The 13,845-nt window shown below is 34.6% G+C and overlaps 1 long non-coding RNA gene across 1 annotated transcript in view; it reads left to right on the top strand.

The window, feature by feature from the left end:
* The first annotated feature begins 7,758 nt into the window (after positions 1-7,758).
* LOC138692720 (uncharacterized) overlaps positions 7,759-13,845 on the top strand; it is a 29,746-nt gene continuing 23,659 nt past the window's right edge. Inside the window, exon 1 of the long non-coding RNA XR_011330115.1 lies at positions 7,759-7,887. This is a non-coding gene — a long non-coding RNA (uncharacterized lncRNA). The remainder of the gene's footprint in view (positions 7,888-13,845) is intronic.

Below are 13,845 nucleotides of genomic sequence, written 5' to 3' on the forward strand. Positions count from 1 at the left end.
TAGTTGTTACTGTTGCTATTTATTGGTGTTAGAGGTTATGTATTATTTTTAATGTTTACAATTATTTTGATTGCTGATTTTGTTTAACAAATACAAATCAGTCTCAATTTTCATGCCAAGCTACTTCAAATATGTGTAATCAACAACATTCAGTAATTTTCATCTTCAGTTTTTTTTTCTAGGTTTCTTCAGTGAAACTGAGACCTATGGAGTGAGATTAGTGGCCTACTGGCTTGGAGTTCACATAGTTCTTCTGACCCAGCTCCACATTCCCTTGCAATCACAAGTGCTCACGTAGTTCTTCTCATCCAACTTGACATTCCTTTGCAAAGACAAGAGCTCGAGTATGTTTTAGTTGCTTCTGTCCCTCATATCAAGATAATCATCACCACTAATTATCATCAGGCCTTAACTAGCAATTAGGAACTTACATGTACATTTACAGCTCCGATTCTTGTTTTAAATGTATAATCACTGATTTATATTTGTTACTTTTACATGAGTGAGTTTTAAGCGGCAATGATAATTATTTATAACAATATTATGTGGTGAACAAAATTCCATTGTACCACAATTTCTCTGTCGGAGAATACACCAATACAAGAAACTTAAAATCGTACGTTCTTCTTGCCATTTCTTGCAGGTACTAGTAATGAACAATGAGCAAGTGTGTCTAGTGTTGGTGTGTCTGCCAATAGAAAAATCGCTGCACAGCGATAAAGCGAAGTTCTTTTCGCCCTGTACATATTTACATATACAGAGACATTATTATGACATGAGGCAAGAAAAGGCAGGTGACTTGTGGTCCACTGCTATAAACGTGGTTTCCGGTGAGCGCGTAAAGGCTGGTTCACAATAAACCAGAAACGAGAACAGAAAAATTGTTAAAATGTATATATTTAAATGTGAGCATTCACAATTAACGAGAAGCTTGCCGGAGTACGGGAATGGAAACGTGAGTTTGCCCAAGTTTCAATTTGGCCATTCTCGTTTCCGATCACAGCCTACTAGATTCATTCTGTTGCAGTGATAAGGCTGTTTGATCATCATATATTTTGTAGCAAGGAGGTCTGTTATTTGTGCTGAAAAATTTTCCGTCCATTATAATCTAGTACTGGTATAGGCCTATGTGTATTTCTTTTGTATATTTTAATTTATTTTTAATAGTTATTTATGCAACTTGTGTGTGAAGTGGAACTTTTTTGTACGAGTGGAAAGATTCTTGGCACGAACCGTAGGCGAATACTGAAATTACACATGTGCAAATGATTTGTGACCATAACAAAAAGTCTTGTCACCATAGAGACAGAATGTTACATAATATAGTAGGCCATGAAGTGTGGGATGAAGTTAATAATAATAAATAAATAAATTTAGCTTCCCTTATGTAAAGGTTGCCAGATTTGACAAAGTGTATTACATATAATTTGGAAATACACCTAAAAGGTAAAATGATATACATTTGAAACGGTTAGGGAATCGAATACACAAAATGTCAGAAAAATTTACACCTAAGTAGTGTTTGTGCTCATTTACAGTTAAGAAAGGGTGAAAAAAAAAATCATCAGATAGGTTAGAATGATTTGAATGCCATGTAACTTATTCTAGTGACGTAGTATATTGTTTATAGAACTGTTAGCAACGGTCTGAACTATTTTGGCCATTGATGATTCTATTGGGTTTGCATTTCTCAGGATGTTTCACTAAATAATTCCCGTACTTAATCTTTTTGTCTTTCTAAATTATTCTGTAGTGCTTTTATTCTGGATCTTTATGGTCACCCTCATTGAGGGCAGATTATTTTGTTAAAAATAGTTGTTGTTTGTTTCACATGTGAAATAATTTGTTGGTCAAAAATAAACATTTCATTTATATCCGACAGGTAACTTGGCAAGAAATGAATTTTCATATTATATGTGGCTAAATATCCATTATGTGTTAGTGAGCTATTGTGACACACTCGCAAATAATGGTCAATTTAAGCTACCTGTAGAATAAACTATACTATTAGCGTACATGTGTAGAAAAGTAATTTTATTTTATGGTGTTCAGAAAAGGCCTACTTTTCACACTCAAAACTGTTTACAAAACCCCTACCAGTACTTTTTGTTAAGGTAGTAAATAAAATAATTTACATTTGAAGGGTACAGGAGAAAAACAATCAGTCACAATTCTCATCTTCTAATTCAGCATATTACTGCAAAATTTATGGCTGTTCCTAATGAAAAAGTAGGAAAGGATGTCTGTATCCATGGTGATAATTCTCCTTTACCAGTTTTGATAAGAAAAACACTGAAGTTTGCAGTAATATATTGAATTAGATAATTACATCACCCTTATGAGAATTGTGACTTTGATTGTTTTCCCCAGTACTCTCTTTGGTTTAATATATCTTACAGATGTAATTAATTTTATTGTGATTTAATAGATCTTCCTTGTGTTTGAACTCTGTTTCCGGTTTCTAGGTGTCTTCAAAAACAGAAAATTCCTCTATGCTTTTATTTAATCACAATTGTGATTTGTTCTAATATAATAATTCCTCAGAGCAGAGCAATAAATACAAAACTCAAGGAAAGAAAAAAGAATCTCTTCCCCTGAAACATGTCTGAATTCGGTGAGACCACAGTGAACACAGGACCCCAATCTCATTGCTCCCTCCCTATTTGGGGCTGACAGTGACTCACAGGAGCTAACAAGTCACTGACATCTCTAATACTACACACTTGTGTGCTAATTAAAAATGCTGGCCGCGTCCGAATGTGCTGCATAAGTGCTACACAAGTCACGACACATAAAAAACGACACGTGGAATATAAAATACCCGTTAGCAAGTTTATTGGAATACATGACGCTGCTGCCACCTGGAGACATTTGCTCGCTGCAGAGTGAGGCCATGCCGCACGAAGTTTCCACTCAACCGATCTGTTGCTCTCAGAGATCCTCGGTCCGATTTAACACCCATGATGATTGTCGGGGACCGAAAATTGTTAAGAAAAGTGGCTAGCTCTCCACTTTAACCATATATTGGCTCTTAAATGCTTTAATTTGCTTTCTATTTTGTTTTCCCTTTCCAAAGTAGGCTGCATATTATTTCAGTATGACTGTGCCTCACCTTCTTTTTTTTTTTTATAATTGGCAACCTGAACTTCTCCTCCCTCTCTCCCTCTCTTGGTCATAGGAGTGCCCATAAAGTCTGGTATTTACACGCTTTGCTGCTGTGACTCGAGATTGTTTTATTTCTCGTTTCCTTTAAGGAGGAGAGGATGGTTAAACATGGCGGAAAACCAATGTATTCAAATAAATCCATTAAAATACCCCTTGATGTGTGAAAAATACATTGCATAAAATTTAATGCGCATTTATGGCGTTGTCAGCTGTTGTGACGCCATTTTAAAAGCTGTGGTGACACTATACTTTTATCACATTTTCCCGTAACTTTAATTTTTTGCTTTATTCCATACAAAATGTTACATATCTTTGTAACTATTAATATTACAGGCATAATATTTGATACAGACATTCTATAGGCCAGTGTTTCTCTAACTTTTTTGAAGTGGTGACCACTTTTTAAAGCCAGAACAGTTCCATGGACCATCTTACTCTTGTTCCCTTCGAAAGCAAATTTATAATTTTCGTAGCATATTTTAACACCAGTATACTTATATTTAAGACCTTTGGGGGAGGCCGAGACGTAGATGGGAAGATAATATTAAAATGGATTTGAGGGAGATAGGATATGATGGTAGAGACTGGATTAATCTTGCTCAGGATAGGGACCAATGGCGGGCTTATGTGAGGGCGGCAATGAACCTATGGGTTCCTTAAAAGCCAGTAAGTAAGTAAGTATACTTATATTTTGAAATTGAATTAAGGTTCGGTACTTTGGTCCTTTGTTATGAATTCGGGTGGTCCCTGGCTGGATTACAGGTGCGGCGCCAGATGTACAGGGAAAAGATGTCGAGAACACCACTTATATAAGTTAATGCTTTAAATCCCTCTTTCGTTGCTGAGAGTAGAGTGGGAAGTTGATAGACGGGTAGGATAATAAATTTCATAAAATGTCTGTACTGGGAGAAAAAGTGAAATTCGATTGCCATGTGTCACTTCCAAACTGTGAGATTTTAAGCTATAGTGTGATACGCAAATCGTTCAATTTTAATTTTTCTTCTGTATTTTTTGAAATACCACAAGGGCAGACCATAGTTTGAGAAACGCTGCTATAGGCTATCAAGAAACTTTTCTCTAGACTAGAAACTTGTTATTTTGTTGCATTTGAAAAATATGCCTCCATACTTATATGAAATTAGCTACCTCTAAAATTCATTCATACAATTTTGTTTATCTTAAAATTTTGTTCTAAACATTTTAAAGAACGCGTTTTTAGGAGTAAAATATCATACAAATTTTGAATTTATATTTAAAAATGGTAGAGATACATACATTTCAGTAAATTACTGTATCCTGTTCTTTTTTTTTTTCTTCAAAATTTAGGCCCGAATTTTTCTTTAAAAAAACCAATCTCGAATATAAGTTGTAGCAATGATATTTCTACATAAAATTTGAAACTGCATCAATTAGGAAAAAAAAAAAAAAATTAAAATTTAACCACCCTCGCTCCTTAAATTTTTTAGACTGAAAGAGCCAACTCGATTTCAGAGACATTAGTAAAGAGAACTAGAGAAAGAAAACTAGAAAGAAAAATTAAAAGAAAGCAATGAAAATGTAAAGCTGCATCTACGCTATTCAATTTTCCATGCACATACACATGCAATGTGGGAAAAATATTGAAAGAATCAAGTTTAAAATGCGCGTTCAATGCATGAAGATTTTGTGTCTATATAGTGCGCCATTTTGAAAGTCATTTTCATATATATATATATATATATATATATATATATATATATATATATATATATATATTCTTAGCGCCTTAGAAAAACCACGGAAAACCGTAGGCAGGAGAGTTGTCTCAATTTACGAGACTAGACAATTGGAAATCCTGTTGCAAGTTTGTTTCACTGTGAAATAGATTTTCTCTTTCTAGCTCTATTCTTCTCGCTGGAATATTATATTTGATAATTCCTGTGTTCGTCCATGGTCTGGAATTTAGGTGAAGTTTAGATTTAAGACCTCTCCTGGCACCACATTATCATAATCATCCTATCACATCATCGGGGTAATGTAACTCCGCCTTCCAGGCGCCCCAACCTCAGAAGTGGGTTACAATTAAGCCACGGCCAGGAGAGAAGACCAGAAATGTCGAAGAGACAACCTAGTGGCATTGGATAAAAATATATATATATATATATATATATATGGGTGAGAACCAGACTTAAGTCCAACTTTTTGTAAGAAAGAAATTTGCGTTTCATTGTGTTCCAGTTCTTGTCTGCATATATGAATCGAACAAAATTGTAAATATTCCTGTCCATAAGGTTGCTATGAAGCAATTCCAAATTGTTTCATGGAGCTTTGAATGTCAGGAGATTAAAATAGCTCTCCTGAAGAAGAAGAAAAAAAAAACAGTAAAATGGACTTGGAACAGTCTGGTTCTGGGCCGTCGATATATATATGTATACTGTATAATATTAATATTAATCTTGCATGCATTGCTTGAATTCTTAAAGTTGAAAGAAAAGTTGAACCATGTAGATGCACCTTCAGAGAGGCAAATTAAAGAAAAATAAGAAGCAAGAGTGAAAGAATGGAAGGAAGGAGAAAGAGAGAGAGAGCAACTCGGGAAAAATAAAGAATAAGAACAAAAGAAAGAAAAAAGTAACAGAGAGCATAGGAAATAAAAAAAAACGTAAGAAATAGAACAAAAAAAGAAAAATGTTATACCGGAAGTAGTATGAAGTGAATTCATATTTGCTAGAGGCATTTGAACACTTTTTAAATTATACTTTTCACGTAACTATGCAATGCACGTAACTAACCCTAAGTTGAGAAACCGAGTCGCAGGCTATGTCGATGCGAAAAAGCGTGTTTTGGGAGGAATAGTATCTACAGCTGTAATAGTCGTCAACGATTATTTTTACACTTTCATTCCCTGTGAAAGGATTGTGCATCTCTCTATCGAGGAAATACGGCATGTTTGCCTTTCGTTATCTTGAGAGAATCTTGCACTAGCATAACAAACCATGTAATTGGCCCCGAAGCGTCAAAGTGACACAAGACATACGTGAGAGTGTACAAATGTTCTTTGCATAAATGTTTAAAGCGGATGTGTCTCGAAAGTATGAGCACTGTAGAGTTCGCAAGAAAACTGGAGACACACACACAAAATCTTTTGTATACAGTACACTCAGCGATTCGTTTCCCCAAGAAGAACATGAATTAATCTTGAATATAGCTATATGAATTAATATTATTAAAATATGCATGCAATTACGTGCTTTAAAACTTTAAAATATGCTTTAATATTAGGAAAATATGTGTTATCAAAATAATTTCTCGAAGAGATTTTTTTTTTATTTCTAGATTAACTTCCTATTCCTTTGAATTATAATATACGAGTAGTTCTGCTGTTTCCAATCTTGGACATCCCTGAATCCGTGTTATCGCTGTCGATAGTTTAATAATATTCATGAGATACAATCTTTACTATTCAGCCTTTTTTATATTTTAACATTATCCATTATATACTTATTATATGCACAAAAAATAGTAAGAGGTATAACAATGGTAAATTCAAGTTAGTTTCAAAATCTTTGTTTTTACTTCTTCTTAAGCTTTTATTAGAGAATTTTGACTCGTGAAAGGACAAGATTCTATACCACAGATTTCTATTACAATGTAATAGAAAAAGTAAGTTTACGAGTTTTCCATAAATATATTTATTAAGAATATTAAATGTTAAAATATTACTCTTGTTATTGGGTAGGCATAACTTTGAAGCATTTACACAGTTAAGTCGATGTTTGTAACCGAGGACCACACTTATTTTAATGTGGAAACCCTATCGTAGTGAAAAATTACATTTTATATAATTAAAGTTACAAAATAACGATTTTTATGAAAATATATACTGTAAGATGACCCACTCTGCGACGTGTCTCCCCGCGACGGACGCCAGTCAACACACTCGGACGCAACCCTATCACATAGACAATTTGGTGTTTGGTTCATTGTGAGAGCTCGCCTGCTGCTGCACGGGCGTCTTCAAGGCGTAATAAGGATTTAGTGTGGTTAATTGATAAGCCCTAAACAAAGTAGGCCATGGTACGCCATCTAGTGGGAATAATATAGACTGCTCCCTTGTGGCTAGCAGGAGTTACAACAGAAAAGTGGAAAGGGAATATGATAGTATAATAAAATCTTTTATTAGTTTTCGTAAATTCCTCCGTCCCTAAGTGTTCGAGCAAGGCTACCTAGAAATCTTTCAGGAGGCCTTGATCTAATCTGATGTACTCTCAAAGTCGTCTTATGACGATGTCAGATGTAATAAAATAAATTATAATCTTCGTCAGATTTAATAAAATTATATAATCTTTGTAACCCAAATAAAAGTTACGTAATGTTATTTTAAATAGTCTATAAGGTAAAAGGAATTGTAATTGGAGTTCAGAAAGATATCAATAAAATGAACTTGAGCTTCAATCTTTTTTCTTATTTTGTAAACATTGAATTGCCATTGCTTATTATCTCTCTGATTTTCTCTAAGTATAGAGAGGCATATAGTTGTCCATGATTTGGGTTGTGCTGATTCTCGTTGCTGTGACAATTTTATCTCGATTCTTTTGTTCGTTTCTTACCGGTACGGCGACATGTTGCTTTATAACTAATGCTAGGTTCTTCTTTTGTATAAAAAGTGTAAATATTCGACAGAGGAGAGAGTTATGGATTCAAGAAAGAAACGTGAGACGACAAACGAAGTCGAGAAGGAAGGTAGGAGAAATTCAATACATGTTCTAGCTGAATTTCCGTAGCTTGTTGGTATTATGACTATGTTGCACGGTTAGAAAAATGATGAGAATTCTTGAGATATTACACAACATACTTAGGCCTTCAAGTAACACCGAGTGGAGCATATTGTATTTCATTTCGCTTCGAGTGCTGTGGGCGACATGCGGCATAAGCTCGCAGGCTATTCCGTTTTAATAAATGTCTCCTCGCTTACGAAAATCTAGGCCAGTAACAAAGTCTCATCTTGAGTTACTATGATCATCGTGATTTAATATTAGGCTAACGTTCTTGAAATGTAGGCCAAGCAACATTGAACAAATAAGACGCATTTTTATGTAGGAGGTTAATAACTGAATAAAAACTTATTCAGTTATTCTTTGCTTCGTGTTTTATGGTGAACCTGTAATCAGAATAACGGATGTCAATTGTGTCTTTCAGAATAGGTACTGCTGTATTGAAAATCAAAGCCTGTCATACTCCATACTAACAAATCAGTATCTGAATAATAGCGTAACTCTTCATAAAGTATAAAGCTAAATGACGAAAGGGGATGCGTACAATTTCGTAGTAAAAAAGGGGAGGGAGTGTGAAACTTCGATCCCGCTACGGATCACATTCAAAGAGGAAAAAAAGTACTGAAATAATTGAAAATAACCTCAGAATTATAGCACACAGCTCTAGAGTCACGATGTGGTCACTGCAAAATCTATAAACCCACCCAGGCTATCTTCGTTCATAATATACTCGACAAGATGATTTTCTCCGACATTTTCGCATGTAATGATCACGTAATCTAATGGAATCACTATGATGTTGCACTACGCGAGAAAGCACTTCTTTCTCCGGTCCAGGGTAAATCTGTGTACCTATATATATATATATATATATATATATATATATATATATAAAGCGTATATGCATGACATACCAAAAACTTTAACAAATCATACCTAATCTGTCTCTGATACCCTCATACCATCTTTCATTTCCATTTCACTATGAAGTAACGCAACATAAATCAGACGCAAGCATTGTGTGTGGTGCGTAGCAAGATCGAAGATTCAATAAACTCTCTCTCTACCTATGTATGAAAAAGCTTATAGGCTATGTAAGGCATACCAACAGCCCTAACAAATCAAACCTAACCTAACCTAACTTGTCACTAATTCTCATCCTTACTAAAACTTACTATCTATATATCTACCAAAAGTTTATATGCAAGTTATACCAAAACCTGAACAAACCAACTTAACCTGTCACTGATCAATGATCTTATGAAAATTCGCATATTTAAGTTACACCGTCTCTCAGTTAGCTACATTTCATCATGAAATAACGCAACACAAATCAGACATCAGCCCCGTGTGTGGTGAGATCGAAGTTTCGATAAGAAGTCGAAATAGTACATTATGTCGAATTCGTCGTACTAAGGAGAAATGGGTAATTATGTAGTAAGCATCGGCCAGGCTATCTTTCGGCAATAGAGGTCCAGGACACTTCTTCCGCTCGCGGATATAGAATGGATGCGGCGCGATGTACACCGTTGAGAGGGAAGATAAAAAATGCATGCATTATATTACCAAACATATAAATTTTTTAATTAGATTTTCAAGGTTTTCTTATGATTGTCATATTGTCAACTTCTTTACACTCTACCGGGAAAATATGTGCCCTGGACCTCTGCGGGAAGATGGCGAACCTGGCTGATATTTATTACATAATTACCATTTAGATTCATTCTTATCATGGGTAACGGAGGGTGACTGAGGAGCGACGGCTAGACTCCTGTGACATGTTCAATCAGTATATAGATCAGCTTATATGTTTGTTTTTATAAATATTTACCGACACTTAGGAAATGGATTTTCTATATTTATTATAAGTGTGAAGCTGTAGTTTACTAGTGAATTTAATTTTTGTATTTTAAATTTATAAACTACACTGACGATTGCCGACATATCTCCACATCCCACCTCTAATTTTAAGACAGTAAACGAACTTCGGTCAGTTACGGTTAAGGTTGTAGATTAATAGTGGAAACTAACATTTAAGAAGTAATTTTGAACTATTGTTCAAAAAATATCAAATTCCACTCGTTTGTCATACATTAATGACCATTAATACCACTTCTATTTACAATAAACATGGAATAAACAAAATGAGTATTACGATTCGGAGAACGCAGTATTATTTTAATACGGCATCCCTTAGGTATTGGTCTATCATTCCATAATTATTTAGTGCCTTTATATTGCAATTATATCATTATACAGGACATAAAAATAAAATGGAGCGAGTGCTTTGGAACTGCTAATGTTTTTTAACACATACTTACAGGACATCGTCTTAATTAAATTTTATATTCTGTTTTCAAATATAAATCCACCTACTTCTTTTCTAAAGTTTGTTTTGAACTATATTTCACAAATATTTTAGTAACATTGTCTCAAAATATAAAGGCTAATTATTATATACAAGCTTAAATAAGACAAATTCGTTAACAGTTTCGTTATGCATGACTAGTCTATACAATATACAAAAACATATTTCAGTTATTGGTGTCTTAAAGTATTACAACCATCAGGAAACGTAAAAGCTTCTGTTTATTATATGTATTGTAGCTTATGACTTTTAACTAGGTACCGGCATTAAAAATATGGGCTTCAAGGATTCTGTCCCGACGTACTTTGAGAATTTATATTATGGCTTACGACTTTTAACTAATAACAATATTGGCTTTAAGCATTCTGTCCCGACATACTTTGAGAATTTTTATAGTAATTGATTTATCGTTTTAATTTTATTTTAAAATTAAGTGTGGGAATCAGGGTAACATTTTTTTCGGATGTGGAATTGTGGATTGAATGCTCTGGTAACGAGTCCAAATGTTATTCTTCAGAGAATTTCACGTTTTTGAAGCGAAAGTGCGATTTTATTTTTTATTTTACCACACTTTTCTTGAAATACCAAGGATAAAGTAAAATAATTATTTGTGTGTTGGCACTTCGACATTAAACGATGATTTAAAAATTCTGAAGTTTATGATTGCAGAGGCGTTTAAATCAACGGCAAACATTTTTCTAAACATTTATATTTTGTAAGAAATTGTTACATTCGAAGTAACCGGAAATCATTCTTCTTCATTAATCCTTGAGAGAGGTTTTGTTTCGACATGCATATTTCAATACATTATGCGACGCCAATCCGCTTTTTTTTGTGTCGAAAATAATAATATAAAATCCGAAACCTCCACTGTGCTTGAACTTATATACTCTTCAGTGTTTCATCCATGCATTGAAATTTGTATTCGACGTTTCTGAGATACTTGTTTTCACATTCATAGATTTACTATTTGTAATTCAGAAGGTTAGCTTACGCGCTTACGCAGTAGGGTCCGTTAGATGTGGATAGCCTTGGCATCATCATTGCCCGGTTTGACTATTCAGGCATAGTCGACCCAACTGAGTAGTCGAATCTTCTATACTTCGTCGAAGCGTAAGTTGGAATGAAATGGAATGGAATTTCGTGCGCTAACCCTCAAGCTAGGCACATTCCCAAATCCATACTGACTGACTACACTAAGGTTCACTTTCATACTTGAGGCAAGTGAATGGATATATCACACGTAACTTGAAAGCGAGTAGTACAAATTGACGATCATGCATTTTGACGTGAATACATATTTGTTTCAAGATATAATATCGATGAGAAAGTCTAACATCTTCAGCGTAACGCAAAGTTCAAGAAGTCTCCGCTAGACGCTGCACATGCTGAAGCGTACGAGCTATTCCACCTCAAATCCACCGAAATATAGAGAAAATTGACCTTAGAATTTCTAAATACAATGAAACTTTTTTTTGTACGTAGACAACTGTGATAGAATGCTTTGTGCAAAGTTTGAGGCATCAGAACTTCATAGTGTTTAAATTAAAAATATTTAAATTTATCGTATTTTCATAAAATTAGCAACTTTAAACTGTTGTGGCTCCGAAACCTTTCACCCAATGATCAAAATCATGGTTTATTTTGATGCTGAGAAATTAAAGTTTATATTGACATATAAACAGATTTTCTTACTTTTTATGGAAATGGAGAAATTTAGATTTTTCCTCATTAAGACGCCTTTGGCTAGGAAAAAATATTTTAAAAATATATAGTTAGATTCCGCTTTGAAAGTACAATTAAACACATATTTTTTTACTGATGGTATGTTGATAAGAAAGTATTGAAAATATCAAATAAAGAAAATAAATAGTACGCGCGTGAACTAACCAGCTGACTGTGAGACGGGAGCTTGGCCGAGACAAGCAAGGCCAGGAGACAAACATGTGATGTGTCGTCTATCAGTCATGGCTGGGCTAGCTTTATCACAGGTTTTCATAAACACAGGAGTAAAATGACGCCCAATGCTTGCTTATCTTCCGTTCTCGGCCAGTGCGAGCGGTACTGCGCCGTTCAAGTCTAGGCGTGTGAAAATAATCTGTTTAATACCCTCGAAACTTATTGCCGTACCACTAAGCAAACAATGCCGAATCACTCTTAATAATGCAAGGTTATTTCTCAATATTTTTTTACATTTTTACAAATGATCAAAAAGCCTAAAAACAAGTAAAATCAGATTATCTGTCTCTCTGTGTACAATAAAAATAAGGATTACTTCTTAACATAACCTACCAAATGTCAGCTTCAAAATAAGTTCTCGTTCAATGTTCTGCAGTAAATGGTTCCAGAGTTCTGAGCGCTGAAAGAGGCTTGTTTTTATAAAATACGCTAAATTTGTCGCTCAATAATACGAAAACCATTTGACTTTCGATAGTATATTTTTGAAAATGCACTCCCCTCAGTACCTTGTATAAGTAGGAAAAAAATTAGAGTATAAAAAAAAGCGAGGTTTTTTACTGATCGATTTCATATGGAATAGCCCGTACGCGTGCTGCCATCTGCGAGCGTTGAGTAGTGTTCTTGCAAGTGAACGCGTTATCTAATAAGCAATTAGCATATTTGCATATAACTGATAGCCTACTGTTAAAGAAGTTATGACGTCAATTGACGATTCCATGTTGGCCTAATATAAGGGAGTCAACAGAAAATTAGTGTGTTTATAATAAATTTATGTAGGCTATACTATCTTAATGAAATACAAACGAATAAAATAAAGACGTACCCCATTCACGCAGTCATCGAGATTCATAATGAATCTCCTATCACTTACTTGTATTAGGACTAAACTAAGATCAGGCCAACATATCCTTGAAAGTGGAATGAGTAGTTGAAGGGATTATACATATTTCAACATACTGCTGAAACATGAAAAATTATGTAGGCTCCTAGTTAGTGTTTAGTTTCTAGACTTTTCACATTCCTCTTATAAAACAAAAGAAGCTTACTTATTAATCACTTGTATAAGGAGCTCTCATTTTTCGACGTATCGTTTTACGAGAATGCAATGACGACAATTTTGAAGTCAGGATATAAAAGATTGAGCACTTAAAACAGGTTAAAAATACGAAACTACGAATATACCGGAGAATAAAAGAGAGAAAAAGGCGAGCTTCTTTTAAAGTCTACGAAAATAAACGATCACACTTATTTTAGCCGTGGTAATGTCACTAACGAAGCTGTATGGGTTTTCTCCACTATTGGGAGGGGAAGTGCGAAACTTAAAGGCTCGTAATGGTAATCTATCCATTGTCCTCGATTTTCAGAGAGACTGATGGGAACTTTTGACAGTACGTATTAAATACTCGCTTCAAATGAAAGGATCATCAACCAGAGACTTGGTATGAAAAAGTAATATTAGCACCATAAAAATCAAGGTGACTTAGTGTAACCCGTGGCTCGACAGCCCATGAAGAACCAAGGACGACTGCTGGCCTCACGTCAAAATACCTCAGCAGAGGTGAACGATTATCCAACCAGACCGGGAGTAACGTGTGGTCA

Source organism: Periplaneta americana, chromosome 17 (assembly GCF_040183065.1).
Source record: "Periplaneta americana isolate PAMFEO1 chromosome 17, P.americana_PAMFEO1_priV1, whole genome shotgun sequence".
NCBI classification, from domain to species: Eukaryota; Metazoa; Arthropoda; class Insecta; order Blattodea; family Blattidae; genus Periplaneta; species Periplaneta americana.